At 45.3% G+C, this 17,558-nt stretch overlaps 1 protein-coding gene across 9 annotated transcripts in view; it reads right to left on the bottom strand.

Moving 5' to 3' along the window:
• Positions 1–17,558, bottom strand: part of EZH2 (enhancer of zeste 2 polycomb repressive complex 2 subunit) — a 626,582-nt gene that overhangs the window by 562,632 nt on the left and 46,392 nt on the right. For 7 of the 9 annotated variants that reach the window (XM_030203633.1, XM_030203666.1, XM_030203650.1 and 4 more), the window contains exons 1-3: positions 6,923–6,930; positions 5,853–5,858; positions 4,919–4,923 (exon numbers count right to left, since the gene is read on the bottom strand). The exons of the other annotated variants lie outside the window; for them this stretch is intronic. The gene's annotated coding sequence lies outside the window, so the exon portion shown is untranslated. Of the gene's footprint in view, positions 1–4,918; positions 4,924–5,852; positions 5,859–6,922; positions 6,931–17,558 lie in introns of those variants that run through there. 9 annotated transcript variants of the gene reach the window in all.

The raw sequence follows: 17,558 nt of genomic DNA, 5'->3' as shown, positions 1-17,558 counted from the left end.
TGGGTACAGTGGGTTTTGAGTGGGTTTTGAAGGACTCACATTTACCACCACAAGTGTAACAGGTAGGGGGGGATGGGCCTCGGTCTGCCTGCCTGAAGTGCACTGCACCCACTAAAACTGTTCCAGGGACCTGCATACTGCTGTCATGGAGCTGGATATGACATTTGAGGCTGGCAACAAATATTTTAAAAGTTGTTTTTAGGGTGGGAGGGGGTTGGTAACCACTGGGAGAGTAGAGGGGGTCATCTCCGATTCCCACTGGTGGTCATCTGGTCAGTTCGGGCACCTTTTTGAGGCTTGGTTGTAACAAAAAATGGACCAAGTAAAGCATATTCTGGATGCAACGTCAAAAGTGTCGTATGTGCCCCGGCCAAAAAATTGTGATACGCCTTCTGCTGCTTGACCAGCTGGCGAAAAGGCTCGGAGTGCATCAACCAAGTCATACAGCTGCCTCACCGAGTTCCGCAAGTAGACACTCGTGAAGAGCTAGTATGATTGAATACGGGCGATAAGCATTGCAGCCTGATACATTTTTCTCCCAAAGGAGTCCAAGGTCCTAGTTTCTCTGCCTGGGGGAGCCAAAGCATAGTCCCTAGTACTCTTGGCATCTACCACCATAGAGTTGTGGGGTAACTGAGACCTCCCCAACCCAGGTTCCCTGTGGATCCATTACTGAGTTTCAATTTTCTTGGGGACCACAGGGACAGACAGAGGGGATGTCCAGTTCCACACAAGGAGTGCCCTAAGTACCTCGTGCAGAAGAGCCGTCACTGCCTCCTTAGGTGGAGAGGTGTAGTCCAGGACCTCGAGCATCTTAGCCCTGGGTTCATCCTTCACTTCTTTGGGGAAGGGTATGCCCTCAGCCATTTCCTGCACAAACGAGGTCAAAGAAAGGCTCTCAGGTGGGGACAGCCTTCACTCGGGTGGAGGGGAAGGTTCTGAAGGGATCCCAAAGGACTCATTGGAGCAAAAATTCCTGGGTTCCTCTTCAGACTCCCACGAGCGCTCCTCCTTGGTATCAGACAGCACTGCCCTCAGAACTATAAGGAGAAAGCAAACATGCTAAACAAATACTTCTGTTCTGTGTTCATGGAGGAAAACCCTGGAGAAGGGTCGCGGTTGGCTGTCATGGGTGTTCATAGGAATGGAGTGAATATTGCACCAGTCACAGAAGAAATTGTTTATAAAACAACTTGAAGAACTGAAAGTGGTCCAAGCTATGGAGAATACTGAGGACAAGGAAGAAGTGGGACAGTATAGGCCAGCACCACACCAGTTGCTGGAAAAATAATGGAGACACTAATGAAGGACCGAACAGAATCCAACAAATTGCAAGATTCAAGGCAACATGGTTTTATCAAAGGAAAATACTGTCAAATGAATCGGATTGATTTCACTGGGTGACCAGAGAACTGGATTTAAATTAAAAAAAAAAAAGACACACTATAGGTAATGTACTTGAATTTCAGCAAAGCCTATGATACAGTTCCCCACAGGAAACTCATGAATAAACTGAGCGGGATGAAATTAGGACCCAAAGTGGAGAACCAGATTAGAAACTGGTTGAATAACAGATACAGGGTGGTGGTTAATGGGACCCACTTGAAGGAAAGGAAGGTGAATATTATAGAGCCTGACCAAAAACCTGCGGCCAAAACGGGCCACTTGGTTTTGGCCAAAACTGAAGACAAAAATAGAACTGGCCCCGCCTCCCCATCAGAGCAAAAGGTTTCCCCCTCCCAGGCCCACCCACCAGTGGCAGCCCACATCTCAAACCCAACGCTTGGCAGTAGCCAGCCTCCCAAACCCAAACCCCCCTCCCCCACCAGCAGCAGCCCTCTCCTGGGCCAACCGTCTCACTTTAAAGAGTAATTTCCTGGTCGTTATTGCTGGGGCTGGTTAAAGCCTCTCTCCTGCAGAGAAGCCTTTGGTGCAAATTTCCTTCTTGCATTAGTGCTGGATAAGATATTTCAAATTCTCCTCTATACTGGGTTGTATTTGTCTTGACCACTTCCTATTTCATAGTTGTAACTCTGTCTGTCTATCTGACTCTCTCCCAACACAGCAGTGGAAACTGTTAAACAATGCTCCCAGTGCATAGCTAGGAGAATAGTATCAGGACAATACTTCCCTTGCCTCCTTTCACCTCAGGGAAAGTCTGATTCCTTTAATCTGAATGGGCGGTCCCTGTGTTATGGGGCACAGTTTGGCTGGTCCAGGGGAAATGGCTCTATCACCTCAGGGTCCAATTCAAGTCTCCTCGGTGTGGAAGCGGTGGCCATGTTGGATACCAGTGGTCTCTCATAGCTTCAGAAGGCATGCTTCCTGTGATCATGCTCCCCATACTAGGAACAGATATTGCTCTTCAGCATCCTGTTGCTTCTTCCTTTCAGCTCCCTGAAGCTCTGGGATCATCTGTTCCTTTCTGTTTTATTACTACATCAGGCTTACATATTGAAAACGCTTAAGATATTACTGCTACCTGTTCTCTCCTCCAGGATGAGGTAACTGCTAAAGTCTATCATTTTAAGTTCCAGACTACATTTGATTCTGATTTTGTAGTATATTTGATACAATGTCCATGTACTATGTTTTATGTGGGTCAAACCACTAGAAAGGACAAAGTTTGTTTAACTGAACACAGAAGTAGATTAAATACTCAGACTACATCAGCTCTTCTGGTTCAACATTTCCTGGATCTGCAACACAAATATGATCACATTAAATGGACTATAACTGATAGGGTTCCCCTCTGTCTATGGGGAGTGACCATGAATGTCTGCTGGAAGAAGGTAGCTTTCCACCTGGTTGCTTCTACTCAGTAGGGCTTGAATGACAATATAGAATGGAATGCTATCATGTAACTCTGCGAGATTGTGCAGTTTATATTTATTGCTTTGGACATCTGCATTTTAACAACCAGTTTTGTTTTTTTTTTGTTTTATCTATGATTGTTTTGGTTTGTTGCATCATCGCATTTGGAGCGCACTGCTAAGATTGCTCAAGACATCTTTGACGAATTGAAGCTAAGCCCGTATCAGAATGTGGGACATTTGTACCAAACGTGATTTAAAATCGGCTCCAGAGGAAGGAGTGAAAAAAGGCTCCTTGCTGTGCAGTGGGAAGTTGAGCTGCTATGTCATTGTCAGGTAAGTGCTGTTTGGCGCTATTGTTGAATAGTTTCTTCAAGACTTAGGGCCCTGTTTACTAAGTCACACTGTAGGCACGCTTTTTAGAACGTACTAAAAATTAGCACACGCTATTGACAGAGACACCCATTACATTCCTATGGGTGTCTCTAGTGTTAGCATGCAGCTAAAAAGTTTGCACGTCTACAGCACATTTTAGTATTTTCCCCTTGTACTTCCTGTGTTAAATGTTGCTGGTTGGGACAGGGCAGAAGTAAGGGTCTGCCCACCCCTTCATTGCTGTCTATCTCCCTTCTTTACCTCCTTAACCCTCCTCCACTATTTTCCCCTTCTACTTCCTATGTTAAAAAAAAAAAGAAAGAAAAAGAATTAAATAAAACAAGCTCTAGGGGCAGTTGTGCCTGCAGAAGGCCCAGGTTGTGTGGGGATTCAGTCTAGCAGGAACCTGCTCTGATTGAAGCTAAAAGTGGTGCCAGAGACTCAAGGGTTCCCACTGCTGGGAAGTGTTGTGGGGAACAGTGAGGAGCATGGGCCAGGCTGTGATTGTGAAGAGGGTGAGTCTTTGATAAGAGATGAAGAGAGATTGTGGCTGGCTGGCGCTTCCTGTGGACCACTGCAGCAGTGAAAGGTACCCTTCTGCCATTGCTGGGAAGGTGCGCAGTCGAGGCCATCTTGAGCCAGTTAGTACTACTACTACTACTACTTAACATTTCTAGAGCGCTACTAGGGTTACGCAGCACTGTACAGTTTAATAAAGAAGGGCAGTCCCTGCTCAAAGGAGCTTACAATCTAAAGGACGAAATGTCAAGTTGGGGCAGTCTAGATTTCCTGAATAGAGGTATAGTGCTTAGGTGCTGAAAGCGACATTGAAGAGGTGGGCTTTGAGCAAGGATTTGAAGATGGGCAGGGAGGGGGCCTGGCGTATGGGCTCAGGGAGTTTGTTCCAAGCGTGGGGTGAGGTGAGGCAGAAAGGGCGGAGCCTAGAGTTGGCGGTGGTGGAGAAGGGTACTGGAAGGAGGGATTTGTCTTGAGAGCGGAGGTTGCGGGTAGGAACGTAAGGGGAGATGAGGGTAGAGTGGTAGGGAGGGGCTGCAGATCGAGTGCATTTGTAGGTTAGTAGGGGAAGCTTGAACTGTATGCGGTACCTGATCGGAAGCCAGTGAAGTGACTTGAGGAGCCTTTTCCCACGCTGTTTGTGTGTTGAGCTAGTGGTAGCAAAATTCCTGCTCTCTCCTATATTCAAAGGTCTTTTAACAAAAACAAAAACAAAAAAAAAAAAAAGAGAGACAGGTGACCTCAGCCCTCATTGTACAGTACCTGGAGGGAGTGATCCCTGCCCCCTCCCATTCATGATTAAGAATCCCTCCAAGCCCCCTGTGTAACAGGGTGTCTTGTTTGTCTCTACCTGTTTAAGGTGGGGGGAAGATTCTTACCATACCCTCAGCAATGGCAGAGCTAGAGCTGTTCCAGTTATCTCCAGGGTTTAATGTTCTCCAGCTAGGGGAATGGGAACAGCCTTCAGATTCAGCATGCTTCTATTTTACTCAGGGAAGCTCAAACCTTTTTTTAGTTAGTGATGCATAACAATTATGGAAAGGGGTGGGGGGGATTCAAATCAGTGGGTGCCTGCTTAGCAGCAGCTCTTCGTTCTGTTTGAGATCTCCCTAGCCTTCAGTGGGTCCCTGACATAGAAGGACCCCAGGATAACCTTGGTAATATTTTGGGGTGCTGGATCATGTTAATATAGGCCAATGTTCAAAACTACAGCCACTCTCTAATGCTTTCTCTACTTCTTTTTGCCACCCAAATATGCCATTTTGGCCCTTTTTTGAGCAGACTTTAACAACCTAATTGTCATTGGTTCCTGAACTTAGTCCTGGAGGCACCCCAGCCAGCTATATACAATGAATATTAATGTGAGAGATTTGCAAATCTCTCTCATGAATATTCATTGTGGGTATCCTGAAAACCTGACTGGCCAGGGTACCTCCAGGACCATATTTGGGAACCAGTGGTTTATGTGTTCCTTTCCTCTCCTTTCTTCCATACCTGAGCGGTGATTGGATCAGGCGCCAACAGAAAATTTATGTTTATTATGTTTTATTTATTACTTGGCATACCACCTTTACATAAGCCAGGTCAAAGAGATTTACAAAGTATCTAAAATACTAAACAAAAAAAAGAAAGGAAAGGGAACTTCAATTCACTCACAGGATAGAAAGAGCATTCATACAGGAGAACAGTTATCTGGGGCACAGCAATCCAAGATACAAGAACTCTGGGTTGTTGTATGATCCACTAGCCTAATGCATGCCATGTATGGGTATGTTAAAGGCAAGTTTTTAAAAGATGCTTTTCAAGTGGGATTTGAATATGGGAAGGGAAAGTTCAGATCTAAAGGAGGGGGGGAAGAAGGTCATTCTAGAGTTTGGGGGCAAGGAAGTAAAAGGCAGAGGTTCCAGTACATTTTATTATTTTTATATTTATTTATATCCTACACTATCCAAAGCATGATTGGTTCAACGAAGCTTACATAAAATGTAGAAACAAGTAACAACTGTGAGAACTAACCTAGTAACAATCGTGAAGAAACTAAACTTACAAGTAACAAGTATAGAGGATTAAATGTACATTGTACTGTAGAACACAGGAACTGCTAACAACCATGGAGGATGTGTCTTACTAGTACACTAACCATTAGACCACTCACTATTATGTATTGTGTTGACCTTGTAAGTAGTATACTATGCCATACTTTGTATTGTTATTTAGATATTTTTACTGCTGTAATTGTCTATTGCTTATGTTTGACTTATTCTTGCTGTATACCGCCTTGAGTGAATTCCTTCAAAATGGCGACCTTCCAGGTCAAGTACTTCAGATAGCAGGAATTCAGTGGTTCAAAAGGAGCTTTCATCAGCTGGATGAGAACGATGTTGAGATCCCATGACACTGGTGGAGGTTTGATAGGGGGCTTTGACAAAAGCAAACCTCTCATGAAGCGAACTAAAGGCTGTCCAGAGATAGGCTTACCCTCTACACGGCGATGATAAGCACTAATCGCACTAAGGTTATCTCTTATGGAGTTGGTCTTGAGACCAGACTCTGACAAGTATAGAAGATATTCAAGCAGGGTCTGTGTAGGACAAGAACGAGGATCTAGGGCCTTGCTGTCACACCAGACGGCAAACCTCCTCCATTTAAAAGAGTACCACCTCTTTGTAGAATCTTTCCTGGAAGCAAGGCTCGGGAGACAACCTCTGAAAGACCCAAGGAGGCGAATTCTAAGCTCTCAACATCCAGGCTGTGAGAGCCTGAGACTGCAGGTTGGGATGAAGAAGCGACCCCTCGTTCTGACTGATTAGGGTTAGAAAACAATCCATAAGTACATAAGTAATGCCACACTGGGAAAAGACCAAAGGTCCATCGAGCCCAGCATCCTGTCCACGATAGCGGCCAATCCAGGCCAAGGGCAACTGGTAAGCTTCCAAAACGTACAAACATTCTATACATGTTATTCCCGGAACTGTGGATTTTTCCCAAGTCCATTTAGTAGCGGTTTATGGACTTGTCCTTTAGGAAACCATCTAACCCCCTTTTAAACTCTGCCAAGCTAACAGCCTTCACTACGTTCTCCGGCAACGAATTCCAGAGTTTAATTGGGTGAAGAAACATTTTCTCCGATTTGTTTTAAATTTACTACACTGTAGTTTCATCGCATGCCCCCTAGTCCTAGTATTTTTGGAAAGCGTGAACAGACGCTTCACATCCACCTGTTCCACTCCACTCATTATTTTATATACCTCTATCATGTCTCCCCTCAGCCGTCTCTTCTCCAAGCTGAAAAGCCCTAGCCTCCTTAGTCTTTCTTCATAGGGAAGTTGTCCCATCTCCGCTATCATTTTAGTCGCCCTTCGCTGCACCTTTTCCAATTCCATTATATCTTTCTTGAGATGCGGCGACCAGAATTGAACACAATCTCCACGGTTCTTCGGAGGACAACTCCAGAAGAAGAGGAAACCAAATCTGACGCAGCCAGAAAGGTGCTATCAGGATCATGGTTCCGCAGTCTTGCTTCAGTTTCAGCAAAGTCTTCCCTACTAGAGGTATAGGAGAATACGCATACAGAAGGCCTGTCCCCCAGTGCATGAGAAATGCATCTGACGCTAGTCTGTCATGGGCCTGAAGTCTGGAACAGAACAGAGGGACCTTGTGATTGATCTGAGTGGTAAAAAGATCCACAGATGGGGTGCCCCACGCTCGGATGATATTGCGGACTACGCTCATGTTTAGAGACCACTCATGAGGTTGCATTATCCTGCTCAGTCTGTTGGCCAGACTGTTTACACCTGCCAGATTAAGTGGCTTGGAGAAACATGCCATGACGGCATGCCCAAAGCCACATCTGAACGGCTTCCTGACACAGAGAGCGAGATCCGGTGCCCCCCTGCTTGTTGGTGTAGTACATGGCAACCTGATTGTCTGTCTGAATTAAGGTAACTTGGTTGGACAGCCGATCTCTGAAAGCCTTTAGAGCGTTCCAGATCGCTCTTAATTCCAGGAGGTTGATATGCAGATTTTCCTGAAAGGACCAATCTCCCTGAGTGTGGAGCCCATCTACATGAGCACCCCACCCCAGGAGAGATACATCCATCATTAGCACTTTCTGTGGCTCAGGAACTTGGAATGGTCGCCCTTGGTCAAATTGGATCAAATCGTCCACCACTGAAGAGAATTTCAAAAACTAGTGGACAGTTGGACTACATCTTCTAGATCCCACGCAGCTTGAAACCACTGGGAAGCTAGGGTCCATTGAGCGGATACAAAACAACTGAACAACAGCCAAGTTTGGCTGTTGTTCAGTTGTTTTGTATTAGTTTACCTATCTTTGATCAACAGCTCATACTGTTACTTATTTGTTAGTCCATTGAGCTGATCTCATATGTAGCCATGCCATGGGAGTTACATAAACTGTAGAGGCCATGTGCCCCAGAAGTTTCAACATCTGCCGAACCGTGACCTGCTGGGACGCTCGAACCATGGACACCAGGGACCAGGGCCCTTGCCTCGGGAAGGTAAGCTCGAGCTGTCTGAGTGTTCAACAGGGCTCCGATGAATTCCAATTTTTGGACTGGGGTGAGATAGGACTTGTGATACTTTATGACGAACCCCAGTAGCTCTAGCACCTGAATAGTCATTCGCATGGACTCCAGAGCCAATTGTCGAGATAAGGAAACACATGCACTCCCAGTCTGCGTAGCGACGCTGTGACTACAGCTAGGCATTTGGTAAACACTCTGGGCGCAGACGCCAGGCCAAAAGGCAGTACATGATACTGAAAGTGCTGTGTTCCCAGCCAAAATCAAAAGATACTTCCTGTGAGCTGGGAGTATCGAGATGTGGGTGTAGGCATCCTTTAAGTCCAGAGAGCACAGCCAATCATTTTCCTGAATCATGGGAAGAAGGGTGCCTAGGGAAAACATCCTGAACTTTTCTCGGACTAGGAATCTGTTCAGGGCCCTTAGGTCTACGATGGGACGCATCCCCCCTGTTTTCTTTTGCACAAGGAAGTACCTGGAATAGAATCCCAGCCCTTCTTCCCCTGGTGGAACGGGTTCAACCGCTTGGGCCTGTAGAAGGGCAGAGAGTTCCTCTGCAAGTACCTGTTTGTGCTGGGAACTGTAAGAATGAGCTCCCAGTGGACAACTTGGAGGTTTGGATTCCAGATTGAGGGTGTATCCTAACTGGATTATTTGAAGAACCCACCGATCGGAGGTTATAAGAGGCCACCTTTGGTGAAAAAATATCAACCTCCCCCCGACTGGCAAGTCGTCCGGCACGGACACTTTTTCTGAGGCTTTGCTGAACTGGAGCCAGTCAAAAGCCCATCCCTTGCTTTTGCTGGGGAGATGCAGAGGCCTTAGGTGCACGCTGTTGACAAGAACGAGCGCGCTGGGACTGAGCCTGGACAGGCTGCCAAGAAGCAGGAGTGTACCTACACCTAGCATAGGAAAAGGGAGCACTTCTCTTTCCTCCAAAAAACCTCCTAGATGAGGAAGTAGTAGCAGAAGACGCCCGGCGGGAGAGAGAATCCATAGCATCATTATGCTTTTTGAGCTGGTCAACCAGATCCTCTACTTTCTCACCAAAAAGGTTATCCCCCCAGCAAGGAACATCCACCATACTCTGCTGGACCGGATGATCCAGGTCAGAGACACTCAGCCATGAGAGTCTGTGCATCACTATACCTTGGGCAGCGATTCTAGATGCTACATCAAAAGTGTCGAACGTACCCCTGGCCAGGAATTTGACACGCCTTCTGCTGCCTGATCACCTGGCAAAAAGGCAAGGCCTGCTCCGGAGGGAGCGCATCAACCAAGCTAGACAGTTGCCTCACCGAGTTCCGCAAGTGGATGCTCGTGAAGAGCTAGTACATCTGGATTTTGGCAGCGAGCATAGCGGCCTGATACGCCTTCCTACCAAAAGAGTCCAAGGTTCTAGATTCTCTGCCTGGGTGTGCAGAGGCATAGTCCCTAGTACTCTTAGCCCTTTTGAAAGCGGAGTCCACTACCATGGAATTGTGAGGTAGCTGAGACTTCGTCAATCCAGGTTCCCTGTGGATCTGATATTGGGATTCAGTTCTCTTCGGGATCACGGTGTTAGACAGAGGGAACTACCAGTTTCACATAAGGACTTCCTTCAGTACATTATGCAAAGGAGCCGTTGCAGCCTCTCTAGGCGGAGAAGGATAATCTAGGACCTCAAGCATCTCAGCCCTGGGCTCATCCTCAACCTCCATAGGGAAGGGAATAGCCGCAGCCATTTCCAGGAAAAAGGAGGTAAAGGATAGACTCTCCGGTGGAGAAAGGCTCCTTTCTAGTGGAGGGGAAGGTTCAGAGGAAATCCCGTAGGACTCGTCAGAAGAAAAGTACCTGGGATCCTCCTCTTCCTCCCACAAACGCTCATCTTCAGTTATCAGACAAGACATCCCTCAGAACAGTCCGAAACTGAGCCTGTCTCGACGCCGAGGAACGATATCCTCCATGGCGGTGCAGAGAAGTCGACGCCCGCCTGGACTCCAGTGAAACTTCCTCCACCGATGTCGAAGAAAAAACACAATGTCTTGTACTCACCTCACAACATAACACAAAACACTTCTCCAGCATAACCACACACCATACTGTTCTCTCCGTCTCAAAAAACTTGAAAATTCTTGAAGTCACCATTGATCGAAATCTCACTCTCGATGACCACGTGAAAAACACGACGAAAAAGATGTTCTACTCCATGTGGAAACTTAAGAGAGTAAAATCTTTCTTCCCTAGATACATCTTCCGTACCCTGGTACAGTCTATGGTAACAAGTCATCTGGACTACTGCAACGCATTATACGCAGGCTGCAAAGAACAGACTATCAAAAAACTACAGACTGCCCAGAATACTGCCGCCAGACTCATATTTGGAAAAACTAAATATGAAAGTGCAAAACCCTTAAAAGAGAGGTTCCTCTGGCTCCCACTTAGGGAACGCATTACGTTCAAGATCTGCACGATTGTTCACAAAATCATTCACGCAGACGCCCCAAACTACATGCTAAACCTCGTAGACTTACCTCCAAGAAACGCCACAAGATCATCCCGCAAATTTCTTGACCTGCACTTCCCCAGCTGTAAAGGACTAAAGTACAAGCAGATGCATGCTACCACATTCTCATACCTGGGCATGCAATTGTGGAATGCACTGCCTACAGACCTGAGAACTATCGACGAAACAAATATCTTTCGCAAATCTCTGAAGACATATCTCTTCAGCAAGGAATACAATGAGAACTAATAGCCATACCAATTCACCCGACAACCCACTCAGTCAAGATAGCTCACCTAATATAACTACCTTAAATCAATCCTTTCCTTCCTCTTTCTACCCTTATTTAACCTCTGTACAATATTAAATGTAACTGTCACCCTGCAATGACAATGTTAACAAAACTATGTAAGCCACATTGAGCCTGCAAATAGGTGGGATAATGTGGGATACAAATGCAATAAATAAATAAATACATATAGATAATAGTGTGCATGATCTTTCATCCTAAGTCAGGTTTGATGTCTTCCCTCTTAGGTTCATTGTGGGCAACTAACTGCACAAGTTACTATACTTAATATTTAGGTGGCAAAGAATTATCATTGGATGTGTTCCAGATGAGAAGCAGGGTGCCACTGGACCAGCAGGGTTTTTGGTTTTGTTTTTTTCCTGGATGTGTATCTTTATGTAATAGCTTCAGGCTCCTGTGCCTGTCACTCAGAATAATGTGGAGCTTAAAGTCTAGCTTGAATGAGAGAGTTCAGTGATGCCGATGGTTCAAGAGCAATGTTTCCTCTAAGGCAGTGAGATCTGCATTTAATGAGAGAGATTTGCATTCACTGCCGCCACTGCGTGCAAAATGATCTCATGAATATTCATTGTGAATATACTGAAAACCTCACTGTTTGGGGTGCCTCCAGGACTGGGTTTGGGAACCACTGTTCTAAGGAGTGGCCTGGTGCATGAAAATTTTTTTTTGTGTGAGCAACAAGTTTTAAAAACCAACAATTTTTGAGTACCAGTATTAGCAATGCATTTCAGTATATAGCACAAAAAAACATTTTTGTAAGCAGCCATGTAAAATCTGTGAATGACACTCCTAAAAAAGCAACCACTCATGAACTCCACTTAGTGGGAACATTGTTCAAGAGGAATGGCATATTCTTCTTCCCCCATCCCCTTTCTGTAAGTCAGTAAAACATGAGGAGCCCTATTGTCCTCCTAGGAAGTTCACCTAGTTTCCATAACCTCCCTGAGCAGGATCCTTAGGTGGGCCCTAGGATCCAGGCCAGTGGTTGTATACATTATTTCAGACTCATTTTATGTCTCTTGGGTTGGCTTCTTATCAACTGCAAGGCCCAATCATCAGCTGATGCTTCGTATACTCTGTACATCGCTTGTGTGTGATTGAGAGTCCACAACGGGCCACAAGGCTTGTGCCCTTTGCAGGGTCAGGTACCTTTAGGGGCCTTAAAGCCTTTGGCCTTATAACTTGGACCTTGAGAGGTTCTGATCTAGGTCTCGGTCTCAACAGCAACTGCTTCCTCTCTACAATAGGGTTAGGTTTGTGTATGCTGTTTGGGTTGTGCCTTTAAGTCATACAGGTCTTAGACTTGCAAACAGCTCTCCTAGTTGGCAAACTGCTAGCAGAAAAGGCTCAATTGTACCCTAGCCTCGAGTTCCTTCCAGACATATTTGTTAGTTGGTTACCAGGGGTAGGTCAGGAGAAAGCTCTGGTAGCTATCCCAGTAATTGCACCTTACCCCTGTTTCATTCTCCCCCAGTGGATTCAGAACAAGATGTTAGAGATGCCAGTAACAGCTCTTGGTTGGTAAAGTTTGCAGTCTTCATGTTCTTAAGGTAGTCCTTTGGGCATCTGGTTGCTCAGCACAGAAGTCATCATAGGCATTTAGTGTTCTCTTCCTCATGGCATGACAGTTTGTTAGCATTATGTCCAAGACTGCTGTTCTTAAGTTGTGGATATAGCTTAGTTACTAGATGCGCTGCTTCAGACTTCTTGCCTATCTCTTGTAGGTGAAGAGTTGTTCTTTCCGGTTCCTGGCGGTGTCTCATCCTTTGTTTTTGTCATTACTTAGGTCATACATGGTTGTACAAATGGTGGATAGCAGGGGATAAACAGCAGTGCCATTCCATTGACATGGTGTAATAGGACAGCTATTAGGTTCTGCCGGTCTAGATTTGCTTGAGGAGTTGGCATGTTAGGTCCACTTGATAATTCATCATTTCAGATGTTGCTGCTCCCATGATTGAGCATCCAAAGAGAAAATTCTCTTGCAAAGACAATGTGTATTGAAGGCTGGTCTTCCTCCCAACCAGGGTCCTTAAAACTTTGGTACAGCCCACTTGTTAGAACTGGTCTAGCAGGATAATAAGAAGGTGACATTTTGTTTTTGCCGGCTAATTTCCTTTCCTGAGTCCTGCTAGATCAGTCCTGAACCCACCCAGGAAGACTGTGGTTGGCCCTTTCACCTCTGTAGTATCTAGCAACTGAAGGGACACCTTTGGCTTTTCCTGATGCCTTTTCCTAGTATATGTCATCCCAGTCCTGACACGGCTAGGATCTCTATAAAGTTGCTCTATAATCCTGTGCTATGATTTTTCCACTAAACACAAAAATAGAAACAAAGAATCATAAAGGCCATATAGTCAGCTTGGCCATCCATGCCGTCTATTATCCATTCCTCTTCCCTTAGCTTCATCGGATCTCTTTCTTGAAATCTGATACAACCTACAGAAATTATTTCACAAATTCACCACCCTTTCCGTGGTTACTCCAGAGTTTGTCCCCTTTCACCTTCATCCTATGCCCTCTCATTTCAGAGCTGCATTTCAATTGAAAAACACTCATCTCCTGTACATTTATGCCATGAAGGCATCTTTCCTCTCCTTCCAAAGTATGCATATTGAGATCTTTAAGCCTGTCCCCATACACTTTATGACGGAGACTACTGACCATTTTAGTAGCTGCCCTATCCTGCTTAACATAGTAACAGTAGATGACGGAAGAGAAAGACCTGTATGGTCCATCCAGTCTGCCCAACAAGATAAACTGATATGTGCTACTTTATATGTATACCTGACCTTGATTTGCATCTGCCATTTTCAGGGCACAGACTATAGAAGTCTGCCCAGCACTAGCCCCTCCTCCCAACCACTAGCCCCGCCTCCCAATCTCCACTAAGCTCCTGAGGATCCATTCCTTCTGAACAGTATTCCTTCTACGTTTATCCCACACATTTTTGAATTCCGTTACCGTTTTCATCTCCACCACCTCCCGCGGGAGGGCATTCCAAGTATCCACCACTCTCTCCGTGAAAAAATACTTCCTGACATTTTTCTTGAGTCTGCCCCCTTCAATCTCATTTCATGTCCTCTAGTTCTACCGCCTTCCCATCTACGGAAAAGGTTCTTTTGCGGATTAATACATTTCAAATATTTGAAAGTCTGTATCATATCACCCCTGTTTCTCCTTTCCTCCAGGGTATACATATTCAGGTCAGCAAGACTCTCCTCATACGTCTTGTAATGCAAATTTCATACCATTTTTGTAGCTTTTCTTTGCACTGCTTCAATTCTTTTTACATCCTTAGCAAGATACGGCCTCCAAAACTAAGCACAATACTCCAGATGGGGCCTCACCAACGACTTATACAGGGGCATCCAACACCTCCTTTCGTCTGCTGGTCACACCTCTCTCTATACAGCCTAGCAACCTTCTAGCTACAGTCACTGCCTTCTCACACTGTTTAGTTGAATCAGATCCTCAGATACTATCACCCCAAGATCCCTCTCCCCATCTGTACATATCAGACTCTCACCTAACACATACATCTCCCATGGATTTCTACTCCCTAAGTGCATCACTTTGCATTTCTTCACATTGAATTTTAATTGCCAAACCTATTTTTGAAAGTGTAGACTCCAGAACTCTACACAGTACTCTAAAATGAGATCTTGCCAGAGACAAACGGAGGCATTACCTCCCTTTTCCTGTTAGCCATTCCTCTCCCTATGTACCCAAGCATCCTTCTAGCTTTTTGCATTGCCTTTCTGTTTGGCCATCTTATGATCATCACATATGATACTACTACTACTATTTACTACTACTATTTAGCATTTCTATAGCGCTACAAGGCATACGCAGCGCTGCACAAACATAGAAGAAAGACAGTCCCTGCTCAAAGAGCTTACAATCTAATAGACAAAAAATAAAGTAATCAAATCAATTAATGTGTACTGGAAGGAAGAGAGGAGGGTAGGTGGAGGCGAGTGGTTACAAGTGGTTACGAGTCAAAAGCAATGTTAAAGAGGTGGGCTTTCAGTCTAGATTTAAAGGTGGTCAAGGATGGGGCAAGACGTAGGGGCTCAGGAAGTTTATTCCAGGCGTAGGGTGCAGCGAGACAGAAGGCGCGAAGTCTGGAGTTGGCAGTAGTGGAGAAGGGAACAGATAAGAAGGATTTATCCATGGAGCGGAGTGCACGGGAAGGGGTGTAGGGAGGGACGAGTGTGGAGAGATACTGGGGAGCAGCAGAGTGAATACATTTATAGGTTAGTAGAAGAAGTTTGAACAGGATGCGAAAACGGATAGGGAGCCAGTGAAGGGTCTTGAGGAGAGGGGTAGTATGAGTAAAGCGACCCTGGCGGAAGATGAGACGGGCAGCAGAGTTTTGAACCGACTGGAGAGGGGAGAGGTGACTAAGTGGGAGGCCAGCAAGAAGCAGATTGCAGTAGTCTAAATGAGAGGTGACAAGGGTGTGGATGAGGGTTTTGGTAGACTGCTCGGAAAGAAAGGGGCGGATTTTACGGATGTTGTAAAGAAAGAAACGACAGGTCTTGGCGGTCTGCTGGATATGAGCAGAGAAGGAGAGAGAAGAGTCAAAGATGACCCCAAGGTTTCGAGCTGAGGAGACAGGGAGAATGAGAGAGCCATCAACAGAAATAGAAAACGGGGGGAGCAGGGAGGTGGGTTTGGGGGGGGAAATGAGAAGCTCGGTTTTGGTCATATTTAATTTCAGGTGGCGTTGAGACATCCAGGCAGCAATGTCAGACAAGCACTCATATGATCATGCCCATAACCTGCTCCTCCTAATTACGACCTGCTCTTCCTAATTACGGAGCACTATCAAACAGCACACAACACATGTCTTTTAACAATATGATCTATAATGCTTGTTTAATTTGACTGTCTCCCTCCTGTATTAAATTCTCTGCTCTGGTCACATCGTTTTCTTTGGCGTTATCGGGTTAAAGTGAGTGTCTGAGCGATTTATGTTTCAATGGTTTTTATTGATGACAAATCAAAAAGTACAAATCCACCATAACATAGCGGCTTCAGTGCAATTTAACAGAACTCAATGGAGCAACACTTCAAAAATACTGCATTACGTACAGCCATCAAATATTTATAACTTTTATCCCCTTCCCCCCCTCCCTAACTGTGTTCTATGTTTAACTTTCTATATTTCAACGATTGTTATTGATGACTTGACTAAGCCAAGAAACAAAAAGCCATCTGGTGATACAGAGTATATACCTAATAACAGCAAATTACAAAACCACTAACACCAAAACCACATATACACAGTATATTCTGGTGGTATATCACCCTGACAACATAAGTTACTTGTATTATATTTGAACTCATATACCCCCTTCCCTTCCCCTACCCCCTCCTCCCTCCCTATATACCCATACAATGTTTTCCCCACCGTGCACCAGTCTTAAGTATAATATTAATCATAATTTATTAAGGATTAGACTTCTTCCCCGTTGTGTTATCTTGGCCAAGTAGGGGTTCCAGATCCCAAGGAATCGGAGCTTACGTTTATAAGAACCTCTAGCCTCTTGTGCTTCCCAAGTAATTACCTGATGTACTTGGTTTCGCCAATGCCAGTATTCTGGCTTGTCCTGTGAGGCCCATTTTTGCAAGATGCACTTTCTTGCTATCAAGCAAAGCTTGCGACACAGCAAGGCTTCTCCCGCTCTAAGCCCTCTAAATGTGTCTGGACAATCAAGCACCACCTGGGCAGGCGTTCCCTGTACACATTTCGGCAGCATGAGAGAAAGAAATGCCACCACCCTCTTCCAAAAGCATCTTATAAGCGGACATCCCCAAAACCCGTGGTATAAAGAGTTATCAGCTAAGTTGCACTTCAAGCAAGTGGGTGTCTTTATTCCACCTGCTCGGAATAGCTGAACTTGTGAGAAGTATGCTCTGTGTATAACTCTGTATGCGCACTCTCTATATCCTGCACCAGTAATTAATTGTGTAATATTCTTAAGATGCGCTGCAATATCCCAAGATGCTAGATCTTGGCCTACATCTACCTCCCAACGTCTCTTAAGCTGAACCAGCTCCTTTTCAGGCACTAATGCCCAAAGTTTCTTTTGTAGATTGGAAATGGAGGGGGCCTCATTAGAGACTTCGGCAAATAGGTTTAAAATTCTCTCTCCCAAGCGAAACTGAAGTGCCGCCTTATTGAGAGAGTGAACATAGTGTTTCAACTGACAGTGTGCAAAGGTGTCACCCCACCGAATGGACTCTTGAGGGATCAGATGGTCTAAAAGTCTAAGCTCTCCTGTGTGGCTTACCACTGTTCCCAAGTTCTTGAAGCCTTGTGCTTCCCACCGCACAAATACTGGATTTTCCTGTCCGGGTCCAAACATAGGATTCCCTCTAATCGTTAAGAGTTCCAACACCTGTGGATCCCCTCCCAGATGTTTCCCCAAGAATCTCCATGCATCCCGTACAGGTCCCAGAAGAACAGATTTACCTCCCATTTGTGTCAATGATGCACCATCCCC

This window comes from Microcaecilia unicolor, chromosome 1, assembly GCF_901765095.1.
Source record: "Microcaecilia unicolor chromosome 1, aMicUni1.1, whole genome shotgun sequence".
NCBI classification, from domain to species: domain Eukaryota; kingdom Metazoa; phylum Chordata; class Amphibia; order Gymnophiona; family Siphonopidae; genus Microcaecilia; species Microcaecilia unicolor.
Note: the sequence above shows the minus strand (reverse complement) of the source record. Positions and strands in the feature narration are given on the sequence as shown.